The sequence below is a fragment of the Trichosurus vulpecula genome, chromosome 7 (assembly GCF_011100635.1).
Source record: "Trichosurus vulpecula isolate mTriVul1 chromosome 7, mTriVul1.pri, whole genome shotgun sequence".
NCBI lineage: Eukaryota > Metazoa > Chordata > Mammalia > Diprotodontia > Phalangeridae > Trichosurus > Trichosurus vulpecula.
This window is the reverse complement of record NC_050579.1, coordinates 153195085-153208416: the sequence shown is the minus strand read 5'-3', so window position 1 is coordinate 153208416 and position 13332 is coordinate 153195085.

Below are 13332 nucleotides of genomic sequence, written 5' to 3'. Positions count from 1 at the left end.
TCATGATAAATTCCTTAGTGAGTTAAATTACAGAAGGCATAGCATCTCCTTCTCATGCAGATCACTGTTTAAGTGAGGTGTTCAGCTGTAGAACAAAAATCCAACAAGTTTCCAATGAGCTCTCTGGAAATCAAATATTTACATGTAAGAAAGCAAGGGCAAATTTCCTTCTTTCCTAGGTTGGGGGTCATTAAAAATGTGATTTAAAAGTGAAATGCAAGACAATGTTTTCTCCTACTTTTGTGGAAATACTGTGTTCTACTTGTTACCTGACAACTTGTTAAGAAGAAGGGATTAAGTGTTCTGAAGGTTAAAAAATTCTTTAAAATTCAAGTTAATATATATTCCTTCTAAGGAGCAATATTTGATTTTTTTTACAACTGTTAGTGACTTAAGCTTTCTTTACTTGGAGTGTGGTGATTACAGGCATTTAATAACATGGCAGATCAGAAAATATTCCAAATGTTTTCACTTCAATCACAAGATCACAGAAAATCTTTTAATGGTCAAGCCAGACTTAGTTCATCTGATTTAGAAAAACCATGTTATTTTATTCACCAATAATTTGAATTATTTGAAGGTATAAGTACTGCCTCAATTCAACATGAAATATCTTGTCTGAGATAGAAGAAAGTTGTAGATAAATAGAAGGATGGCTCATAAGGAGTTGGCTGAGGTTACTTTTTTTAACTCATATATCCAAAGACAACAAGAAACATCATTTTATGAGACTCTGGGTCCTCTTAACTTGGAATTTGTGTGATAACAATATTATACTATTGTGAAGGTCATTAGAATATAAATCAGTGTCTTCATATGGTAAGGAGGTTGAGAGAATTTATATACATATACACACACATATGCATATATACATATAAAACTATAAGATCTCAAAATTAAATCAAAATATTCTTTGCAATGTAAAGAAGGGCAGAAAAAGGGCAGGATTATGAAAAATATATTGGAAAATATGTCTCAGGACCAAAAAAGAAAGGTGACCAAAGGTTAAAAGACTAAGCAGAAACTCCATGTCTATATAGCATGAACGCTAGGGCCAGAAAATGCTGCATATAATGATCAATGAATAACATCACAAAAAAATTAAATTGTATCTCAACAGAAAGGGAATTATTAGCTGCCTGTGAAGCAATCATTTCTGAATAAGCTTAATATACACTGTCAAAACAAAGACTGGTTAGAACAAAGACTTGTTAGAGTCAGTGCAGTGTAGAAGATAGGGCACTGGACTTGCCGTTATGAAGACTTAAGTTAAAATTCTACCTCTGATGCTTATTAGATGTGTGACTTTTTGACTTGTATTTTCTTCATCTACAAATGATGATCTCTAAGATCTCTTATAGTTCTAAGTCTGTGACTTTATGAAAATAAACAGCAAATTAAAAGAAAAGAGAAAGAGAAAGTGGTATGTTGAGTAGTTAAAAGAACTCCAACCCAACCTACTCACCAAAGTGAAGTATTAATGCTGAAAAATGGGAAATGGATAAAGGAACAGAAGTTGATATGGGCAATTATCATTTCCTATGAGTGTTTAATTGTTATGAGGCAAATGCTATAGGGAAGACAAAAGATCCAGATATCAGTCTTCATGTCCTTAATGAAAAATAGGTATAACACATAAGAAGATAAAGACAATAACAATTTAAGTCTATCCAGAAAAGATTCAAACTTGGGGAGGAGGGGCTATAATTTCCAGGGTGCTGAGGAATCATTTTATCATGATATATAGCAAGGGAAAGCTACTGAAGAATTGGAGAACGCAAAGCTGTCATTTCTACTAAACAATAAATTAAAGGAACACTAATACCTACTGTCACATATGCTTACTTTTTAACTCTATAAAAAATTATAAGAATGACCTATACACATATCAAGGTTTTCTTTGATGAAAATATGGGAAGGGAACAACAGGTAAGTTTTACAAATTACATACTACACTAATCCCCATTTTATTTACTTTTTGCTATATAAAAAGATTTGATTCTATAGGGCAAAATACCACATTGTATGCTTTCCTCCCTCCAGCAAGCTATTGCTCATAAATATGTTACAATCTTGACAGATTCTTTGACGACTTCTCTATTTAGTAACATCAAGTAGGTTTTAAGACAAGCTGACATATATTTGCCAAAAGTGTTCACCACTGTCACAAAAAAAATGCTGCATGCAGAGTCCAAATGAATGAAAGATTCCTCAGAGATGGTAGAATCCTAAAGATACACTAATTAGGAAATGTTCTTTGTTCTCCAAAAGGACCAAAATGACATCACTATTTTGCAGTCATGTACAGGGTGTCCAATTGTGGCTAATCTGACCAATATCAGCTCAAAGGCTCTACCATAGGTTGGGCACAAATGGTTCACATGAACATTTGAAGTGGAGATGTCTCTAAATTTATTCATCTCACATTTCTCTTGAGCTACTGACATTCTGCTTTGCTCGTAGCGCACAATGCCTTCTTTAATGGGGGCATGCCATGCTTGGAAGTCCTATGCTGGTGTGTCCTATGTCATGCAAATGACTACAAATTTCTGCAGAGAGACTTTGAGAGTATCCTTGTATCATTTCTCACCTCCATATGAGTGCTTACCTTTGGAAATGACACTGTACTGATTGCACCAAGGTGTAAAACATTGCAGACATTTTTAAATCAGTTTGAAATTACTCAAAACACTTCAGGCTAACTATGCACACTGGAAAGTTCAATGTATGCAGAATAACTATTGACTTGATTTATCAAAACAAAAAAACCCAAAACAATTGAAACATATTTAAAGCATACATACTGCATTGTGTGCACTTGACTTACATGATGAGTTAACAGGTTTAGCTGTCTTATTTCACAGACAGAACAGTGATAAGGTGTGTAAGCTCCTGGAGGGAAAGGAGCACTTCACTGTGATTTCTGTACCTCCAGGGTCTATCACAGTGTCTGGCATAAAGTAAATATGTAATAGTTGCCTATTCATTTTCAATGCGTGCATGTTGGTATTTTTTTGTTTTTATGTCTCCTACGTTTCCAATGTAGCTCCTCCACTCCATCCCATAGAGTCATATCTTATGAAGAAAAATTAAAATGAGAAAAATATATTCAGAAAAACCAACTAATAACATGAAAAAGTCTGACATTATTCATAGTGGTCATATCTGTAGTTCCCACCCTTGCAAAATAATAGAGACAGGTGCCTTGTAACATCCTTTCTTTGAGATCAAGCTTGTTCATTGTACATTTCATAGCATTTAGCTTATTCTCAATGTAATTTTTATTGATACCTTTATTGATATATGTTAAAACTATCTTTTATTGATACCTACATTTCCCACTATTTCTCCCCTTGCCAACCAATAAGCCATCTTTTATACTGACAACTAATAAAAATAAATAATATTTTTTTAAAAAGAAGGAAGAAAAATGTTCTGTGAAGTTAGCCATCATGTTGAACAAGCTAATGGTGTATACACTCATGATGTCCCAACTTCACAAAGATGAAGAGTTGTCTTATCGTATCTCCTCTTTGAATATGAGCTTAGTCATTATAATTTCACAGCTTTCAGTTTTGGTTGTTTTGTTATTGTTGCTCTTTCCATTTATATTTTCATAGTAACTGTTTACATTTTTTCCATTTCACTCTATCATTTCATATATCTTTCTATGCTTTTCTGTATTAATCACATTTATCATTTCTTTCAGTACATTTAATTCTATCCTTTCCACTCATTTTTAATCCATTGCCTAACCAATAGATTTCTTCATTGTTTCTAATTCTTTACAACTACAAAATCTGTTTCAATAAATATTTTAGTGTATATGAAACTTTTCTTTTCTTTTTTTTTCATTGACTTCCTTGGAGGATAGGATCAGCAGTGAAAACTGTGCATCAACAGGCATAGACATTTAGGTTACTTTCTTCAAATGATTTCAAATTACTTTCCAGAGTATCTGAACCAATTCACAGCTCTACCAACAATTTGTTAGTTTATTTGTCTTTCTACAACCTCTCCAACATCTAGTATTCCCATCTTTTCTTTGCCAAATTGCTAAGCATGAGGCCAAATCTCAGTAGTATTATTATTTGCATTCATTTATTAATAATGATTTATATCATTCTTCTGTATGACCAGGAACAGTTTGCAATTTTTTGAGAACTGTTCATTCTTCCCCTTTGACCATTTATCTATGGTTAATGGATTTTGGTTAGTTGTCCATGTATCTTGATTGTAAAATCCCTATCAGAGATATTTGGTTCAAATATTTTTCTTACTCACCCACTTCCCTTTAGTTGTCTTGATTTTTCTCATTTCTAAACTTTATAATTTAATGTAACCAAAGTTATCTTTTTATTTCTTGTAAAATCTCTACTGTCTTCTTAAATATATCTTTGGAACACTCATAATTGGCCACTCCTGTAATTTTTCATGGTACAGTTTTTCATATTCAGGTCACATCTGTTTTGAATTTATTGTGGTATAGAGTTAAAAATGTTGGCCTAAACTTAATTTCTCCCAGACTGCTTACCAATTTTCCAACAAATTTTTTTGTGAAATAGGTAGTTCTTGATATTTGGGAGTTTATCAAATACTGTGTTATTGAGTTCAGTTATTTCTGATTCTTCTTTGTTTAGTCTATTCCGATGATCTGCTTCTCTAATATTTTGCCCAGTGAAAAACAGTTACATTCATTGCTGATTTATAATATAGTTTGAGGTCTAGAAGGGCTAGTTTCCTCTGGTTCCTACCTTTTTAGAAAACTATTTCCCTTGGTATTCCGTATCTTTTGTTCCTCTACATGAACACTTTATTTTTGCTATTTCTACTTTCATAGATTCTAATTAATAGCTTGTCATATAATTATAGTAATAGCTTTATGTAGAACTTTAAGGTTTGCAAAACATTTGTACATATCTCATTTGATCTTCAAAGCAAACCTATAATTATAATTATTCCCATTATATAGATGAGAAAACTGATAGTAAGAGAGATTCAGTGACTTGCTATTAATTTCTGAAACAAAATTTAAATTCAAGTGTTCCTGGCTTCAAGTCCAGCACTCTATTTACTATATCATTGTAACCAGAATGGCCTTTGTTTTCTTTGGATGACTCAGCTTACCTCATTGAGCTTCCCTGGACGCTGGGGCTTGCTCTTCCGGGGCAGGACCAGACAACTTCCTGTGTGATGAGTCATGGGGCTGGCTGAGGGGAGGTGTTAATGTCTATGCTAGGGGGAGGGGCCAACTCAAGAACCAATCAGCCCTGGTCATTCGGGCGGAGCTTGATGATGTCAAAAACCCTATAAGAGGGGAGAGGACAGCTTGAGGAGCCCTCTCTTCCTTTTCCGGTTGGAGCCAGAGGCAGTTACAGAGGCAGTTACGACAGTTACGTCAGTTACAGCCACAGCCACAGACACAGCTGAAGCAGGAGCTGCCAGTAGCAGAGCTAACCTACGGGAGAAAGCTGAACAAAGACTTCAGGCCATTACAGCGACAGTTACAGCGACAGTTGGAGCCAGAGGCAGTTACAGAGGCAGTTACGACAGTTACGTCAGTTACAGCCACAGCCACAGACACAGCTGAAGCAGGAGCTGCCAGTAGCAGAGCTGACCTACAGGAGGAAGCTGAACAAAGACTTCAGTCCAGTGGGTAATCTTATTACCATAGAGGGGGAAACATGATTTTGCTTTACGCAATCATGTTTCTCTGTAGCCTCCTGGTTACTCTTGCAAGGCGTACTTATTGGGCCTGGAAGCTTTTGATCAACATATCAAAATGGGGTTGCTGGTTCATGGGTTGGTTACTGTGGAGCCTAAATAAATGTTTTGATTCTTCTGCCTTCTACTTTGAGAGTTTCTTATATCCGGCGGTTCCGAACCTTTCAGACATGTTTATGATCCTCTTTGAGATTATAAACTCGGCCCTCCTAATACATTTGGCGACGAAGTGGATGGGATCGCTAGGTATAAGATCTCTATTTAGAAGCAGAACAATTCCAGAGGAAGAGATGAATATCCCAGGATGGGAGGATCCATTTTATTCCTCCCTAGCAAAAGAATTGGCTAAAAAAGCTGGACCCTGTGAAAACTGGGAACCAAGGCTACGGAGAGGAGATCCTAGGGATTTGGAAAAGTGTTTACGAGAAGTTGGGATTCAGTCAGGGGCATCACTATCTAGGCAAAGCTGGATAGTGTTATCAGCCTACCGTCTAGTATACGAAAGATTGAGATTAAGTGAAAGACATGGGGGCACTCCTACCCCACAGGAAGAAGGGGAATCTCAGATAGCAGGAGATCAAACTGACTCAAATGAGAACTTTTCTATTAATGTGGCTAAGAGCAACAGGAGACCAAAAAAGCCCAGAGTGCATTTCAACCCAGCCCAGAAAGAGCCTGACTGCCTGCTTCGTCCTAGCCATGGTGGCAGAGGAAGTGAGTGGGGAGAGAATGAGACAATGTTAGGGGCTGAGGCACAAAACACTACTGGGGTTCAGGATGTGCCTCACACAGAGCATAGGAGATGGTTAAATGATCAGACAAGGGCTCGACCCATACAAAGGAGGAAGACAGAAACCCGAGGTGAAGATTCAGTTACAAGGGAAATTCAGGAAGATTTCTCACCGCAAGAGGTCACAGATATTTTGAGTAGATTCAGCCAAAGAATAGGAGAACCATTGATATCTTGGATGGTAAGACTCAGTGATCAAGGGGCCAGTGGAATATCAGTAGATAGGACAGACTGCATGAGATTCATAGGTATCAGCCATGATCCTCTAGTTCAACAAGCTTTTAGGGAACATCATCAGCAAGGAGATGGTGATAGCAGGACTACTCTGTTGGCATTAGCCGCTGTGGGATGCAATAAGAGATATGATACTGATTCTATGTGGCCCACTGAGCACAGACCCTGGTATTCACTTAGAGATTGTATCATGAGACTAAAGGAGGAGGTAATGAAGACTGCCATTATGATAGGAACTGCAGACAAATATTACAATGATCCAATGGGACTGTCTCATAGGAATTTAATAATTAGGACAGCTCCCCCTGCTTATAAACAACTAATTTTGAATTTATTACTTGGAGAAGTAGGGAGCCGTCTTACAACAGTGATAAATAAGATTTTACAGTTATATGACTTAGGTGACTGGGGAAGGGATAGATCTCCTCGAGAGAGAAGAGTGAATAACCAGCAAACTTGGCGCCAAAGGAGAGTAACAAGGAAAGAAATGTTTACTGCTTTATTGAGAGCAGGGGTAGGTTTTGAAATGATAGATGGAATTCCAACAATGAATTATACAGAATGTATAGAGGACTTGATAACACGAGAATAGGGAAATCAGAACTGCTCCTGCAAATGCTACAGATGTTGAACCTTCATACCCAAGTGAATCACATGAAAGGGAATACTAGGGAACAGGCCAGGCCCCAGCCCCAAATTAAGGAAATACACAGGCTGGATTGTAGACCTCACATTAACTTGACCATATATTGGAAAAATGGGTCAAGTACGGTAACTGAGGCATTAATAGATACTGGGGCCGAGGCCACCCTTATTTATGGAAATCCAGACAAGTTCAGCCATGGAACTCCTATTACCATTACAGGACTAGGAGGGACTGAAATATCAGCCAGGCAAGTTAAATTAATGATGAAAATTGGACAGTTGCCCAAGAAAGAATATAGTGTGGTTATTGTGCCTATTCCCGAATACATCATTGGAATAGACATATTGAAGGGTATGACCTTAAATTTACCCGAAGGGAAATACCAATTTGCTGTGAGGAAAATAGGCATTAATGCAGTCTTAGTGGGGAAAATCAAGATGGATCCAATCACTTTGCCCGAACCTTCTGACGTAATTACTTTGAGGCAATATCGTGTGCCAGGTGGGCAAGATGAAATTGCCAACACTATAAGAGAATGTGTTGAGGCAGGAGTGTTAGTCCCTACAACTACTCAATGGAACAACCCTGTCTGGCCAGTCCGAAAATCAGATGGAACATGGAGGATGACAGTAGATTATAGACAGCTGAACAAAGTGACTCCTCCCTTGTATGCTGCTGTCCCAGACACGGTTACTTTAATAGAGAGAATACAAAAACGTGAAGGGACTTGGTATGCAGTTATTGATTTGGCCAATGCCTTCTTTACAATCCCAATAGACCCCAAGCAATGGAATCAGTTTGCTTTTACTTGGCAAGGCCGACAGTATACATTTACACGCCTGCCGCAAGGATATATTCATAGCCCAACTATTTGCCACAGGATTGTAGCTGAACATTTGGATGAATTAAAGTTACCTGGTGTACAGCTTACACATTACATAGATGATATCATGATACAGGGAAAGAATATAAAGGAGGTGGAGGAGAGTTTAGTATTATTAATTGACCATATGAAAAGCAAAGGATGGGAAATCAACCCCGCAAAGGTTCAAGGGCCAGCTCAAACTGTAAAATTCTTGGGGATACAGTGGAATAGAGGACTGCGAGAAATTCTCCCACAAGCTCGACAAAAAATCCAGGATTTTCCCACCCCTACCAATAAGAAAGAGGCCCAAAAGTTCATAGGGCTGTTTGGTTATTGGAGACACCACATCCCACATTGGGACAGATTTTAAAACCCTTGTATAAAGTCACCAGAAAGAAATATGAATTTGACTGGGGACTTGAACAAAGTAGAGCTTTTGAGGAAGCAAAGGCTGCTATTCAATTAGCTCTAGACTTATGGCCTATGCAAAATGGGCCAGTGGAGTTACAAGTGACTGTACAAGATGACTATGCAAATTGGAGTCTGTGGCAAAAACAACAAAGCCGAAGTGTACCTTTAGGCTTTTGGTCAAGGAAACTGCCCTCATCTGGAGTGCAATATACACCTTTTGAGAAGCAGCTGTTAGCTGCATATTGGGCTTTAGTAGAAACTGAGCAACTAACTCTGGGTCATGAAGTGGTATTAAGGCCTGGAATTCCAATTATGACTTGGTAATGAGTACCCCAGCTTCTCACAGAATTGGACATGCACAAGAGGCAAGCATAATCAAATGGAAGTGGTATATTCAGAATAGATCCAGAGCAGGCAAAAATGGAGTTTCTGCTCTACATGAATCTGTGGCGAACATTGATACTGAGAGCAATGAAAAGCCCCTTGAATCTAAGCAACAGATGGTACCATCCTTAGTGAAATGGAATAATGGATATGACGGACTAAATGAAGAACAGAAGAAACATGCTTGGTTTACTGATGGGACAGCAAAATATTTAGGACAGAAGAGACATTGGAAAGCAGTAGCCTATAACCCCTGTACAAGGAGAACTCTGGAAAGTTCTGGGATAGGTGGAAGTAGCCAATATGCTGAACTGATGGCAGTGCATCAGGCCATCAGAGCAGAGAAAGGAGGACAGTGTCATATATTTACTGACTCGTGGGCGGTAGCTAATGGATTAGCTACGTGGATGCCTATATGGAGGAATCAGAATTGGAGATTCATGGCAAACAAGTTTGGGGTAAAGAGTTATGGGAAAATATATGGGACATGTCTTTGGTTACAGATCTGTCAGTTTTTCATGTTGATGCTCATGCAACCCTGACCACACCAGACGTGAGTACAATGCACATGCGGATCGACTAGCAAAGATTGCTACTGAATGTATTGTCCCTACTCCGACTCCAACTGATGACCCAGCCTTAGCAAGATGGGTCCACCAGACTGCTGGCCATTTAGGGGTCCAGGCCACCCATCGATGGGCACAGGATCGAGGTATCAGTATTTCTCATGCGTTGTTAAAACAAATAACAGAGGAGTGTTGTATATGCCAATTAGAAAAAGAACGAACTCTTCCTAGGATAGTTACTGGAGAAATAGCAAGGGGAAAAGTTCCAGCCCAAATTTGGCAGATAGATTATATTGGCCCACTACCCCAGGATAAGGATGTAAATATGTATGTACGTGTGTTGACACCTATTCAGGTGTACTAGTGGCTTGTCCTTATAAAGACGCAACTCAGAAAACACCTGTAAAACTCTAGATATTGTAAGTTTATATTATGGAACCCCAATGCAGATTCAAAGTGACAATGGGTCACATTTCAAGGGCAAAGAAGTGAAAAGATATTGTGTGTTGAATAATATAGAATGGATATATCATATTCCATATTACCCACAAGCATCTGGGCTAATTGAAAGAATGAATGGATTGTTGAAAGAACAGCTGAGAAAATTAAGCTCAAATAATTCATATCGACATTGGAAGGATAATTTGTCTATTGCCTTACGTAATTTGAATAATAGGCCCTTAGGGGGGAGTACACCTCTAGCCAGAATGATGACCCCAAATCTGCAGATCAGAGAACAGCAAACATGTGAGATCCAAAACACTGAATTTTGGACTGTGAGGGAAGATGTCCCACTACCAAGTCCAGGAACACCTGGTTCAGCAGGATATGATTTACATTGTATAGAAAATTTTAGGTTAAATAGGAAAGAGATAAGAAAAACCCCTACTGGAGTATGTATGAGAATCCCCAAGAATCATCTTGGACGGATATTACCTAAACCAGGATTAGCGGCTCAAGGAATACATGTATTGGCTGGAGTGATAGATTCTAATTATCAAAAAGAAATTGTTGTGACACTCCAGAATATGGGTAAAAAACCTGTACAATTTTGTAGAAATGATAGGATGGTTCAAGTCATTATTATCCCCTGTGAAAAAAATACCCTTTGTGAAACTGACCCTCCTCCCAAAATAACTACTAGAGGGGGCAAAAGGGTCTTGCTCCATTGATAGAATAAAGTCAGGAGCTAAGGTATGGGTAAAACGGAAGCCAGATGATATTCCAAAGGCTGCAGAAGTTATAGCCCATGGGAAGGACAACACTGTAACAGTTGTCTATTCAGGGGAAAATAATTACCAAATCGTACCCCTGAACCATATATTTTACCGTGAATAGGTTATAATAATAGATTCACAGACTATTCTTTTTGTCCTTTGTTTTGGCTAACCTTGTTGCTAGTTTTGTTTCCTTCAGGCTTAAGCACCCTGCACTTTCCGGTGACTGCCTAAGCATGTAGCATTCTTGGAATTCCTGCCAGCTCGTTAAAGAAATGACCTCTGGAATGGGACTTTTTGGGGGCAGGGCCATCTCTACATCCAATTTCAGCATGAAGAAGCTATGGAAAATGAGACCTTCACCCCTCACCCCAAGATTTTGAGCCCCTATCGTTCAAGGGGGGTGGAAATGATGATAGTGTTCTGTTTACTTATTTTGTGTTATCCTTGCTGTGTTGTTTTATTGTTATGATATATTGATCCTATGTAATGGATACAAGGATTTAGGGTGGACATTTGAATTATTAATAATTATTTTGGGGATGATTGATTGAAGAGATTATTTTGCTGGGATCTAGGGGTGGATCGCATTTGAATCGTTAACCAATGTTTGGGAATGTCACTGAATGATATGTTTTGCTTTATAATGAATGATATGTTTTAGTTTCCTTTGTAATTGGATCACAATGTATGTTCTAGGATACATGGCTGATTAGATTATGTATCCTATAACCAAGGGGTGGAGTGTAACCAGAATGGCCTTTGTTTTCTTTGGATGACTCAGCTTACCTCATTGAGCTTCCCTGGACGCTGGGGCTTGCTCTTCCGGGGCAGGACCAGACAAACTTCCTGTGTGATGAGTCATGGGGCTGGCTGAGGGAGGTGTTAATGTCTATGCTAGGGGGAGGGGCCAACTCAAGAAACCAATCAGCCCTGGTCATTCGGGCGGAGCTTGATGATGTCAAAAACCCTATAAGAGGGGAGAGGACAGCTTGAGGAGCCCTCTCTTCCTTTCCGGTTGGAGCCAGAGGCAGTTACAGAGGCAGTTACGACAGTTACGTCAGTTACAGCCACAGCCACAGACACAGCTGAAGCAGGAGCTGCCAGTAGCAGAGCTAACCTACGGGAGAAGCTGAACAAAGACTTCAGGCCATTACAGCGACAGTTACAGCGACAGTTGGAGCCAGAGGCAGTTACAGAGGCAGTTACGACAGTTACGTCAGTTACAGCCACAGCCACAGACACAGCTGAAGCAGGAGCTGCCAGTAGCAGAGCTGACCTACAGGAGGAAGCTGAACAAAGACTTCAGTCCAGTGGGTAATCTTATTACCATAGAGGGGGAAACATGATTTTGCTTTACGCAATCATGTTTCTCTGTAGCCTCCTGGTTACTCTTGCAAGGCGTACTTATTGGGCCTGGAAGCTTTTGATCAACATATCAAAATGGGGTTGCTGGTTCATGGGTTGGTTACTGTGGAGCCTAAATAAATGTTTTGATTCTTCTGCCTTCTACTTTGAGAGTTTCTTATATCCGGCGATTCCGAACGTTTCAGACATGTTTATGATCCTCTTTGAGATTATAAACTCTGCCCTCCTAATACAATCATGTACTTACACCGGAACAAGTTTATCCCTCAACAATGATGTGAAATCTTTTGGAGCCCTTCGTGTAAATTGATCACATGGCAATGTAGAGGTCCTCTAAAATTTGCATGGATTATATTACATATGCATACATGTGCTATACTGGCTACATTGAAAATTATTACCTGAAAATGTGAATTCTGTATTTTAAGTATTAAATGAATTGAGGCAGCAAGGGTTTTTCTCATTTTCAATAATAACATCAGCAAGGAGGCTAGAAGGGGATAGGTTTCTATGAATAAATAAAATACTTTTCTATAGTTCATGACAATAGGAGAAGTTTAATTGAGAAAAAATCATGTTTTTCCTCATATAATTAATGTACTTTATACATAATACAAGAACATAATGACAACCTTGCCTTTATGAATCTCTGGATTCAAGAGGATCATCTCGTTACAGGGAAACATTATAGCAGAGACAGAATATTGATTCCTGCTTACTTATTCTTATGATTTCATTTTACAAATGAATATTATTAGAATAAATCATCTCAGCTCTGTAGCATATTCCAAATCACTGTGTGTGGCACAGTGTTAATGAGGGTAACGAAGGTCCTGTACTTAATGTCTGTTGGCCATTTTGTATTGCTCCTTTCCATGACCATAGGCCGCCTTCCCACCTGGGCAAGTATCTTAAAAATACAGAGGGTCACAAATGGAACTGGTAAGGGATGAGTCAGTGGTAATCCACTTAAAGGTCAGCCTTGCTCTTGATGGGTCAGCAGTATATACTTCACAAAGGAAAGGCAGCATTTTGATTCCAAACCTTGCTTTCCCCCAATATTCAGCTGGCTCCCAGCCAATGTTCCCTCTAGTTTTTATTTTTTCAATTGGGAGCAGATGTCCATG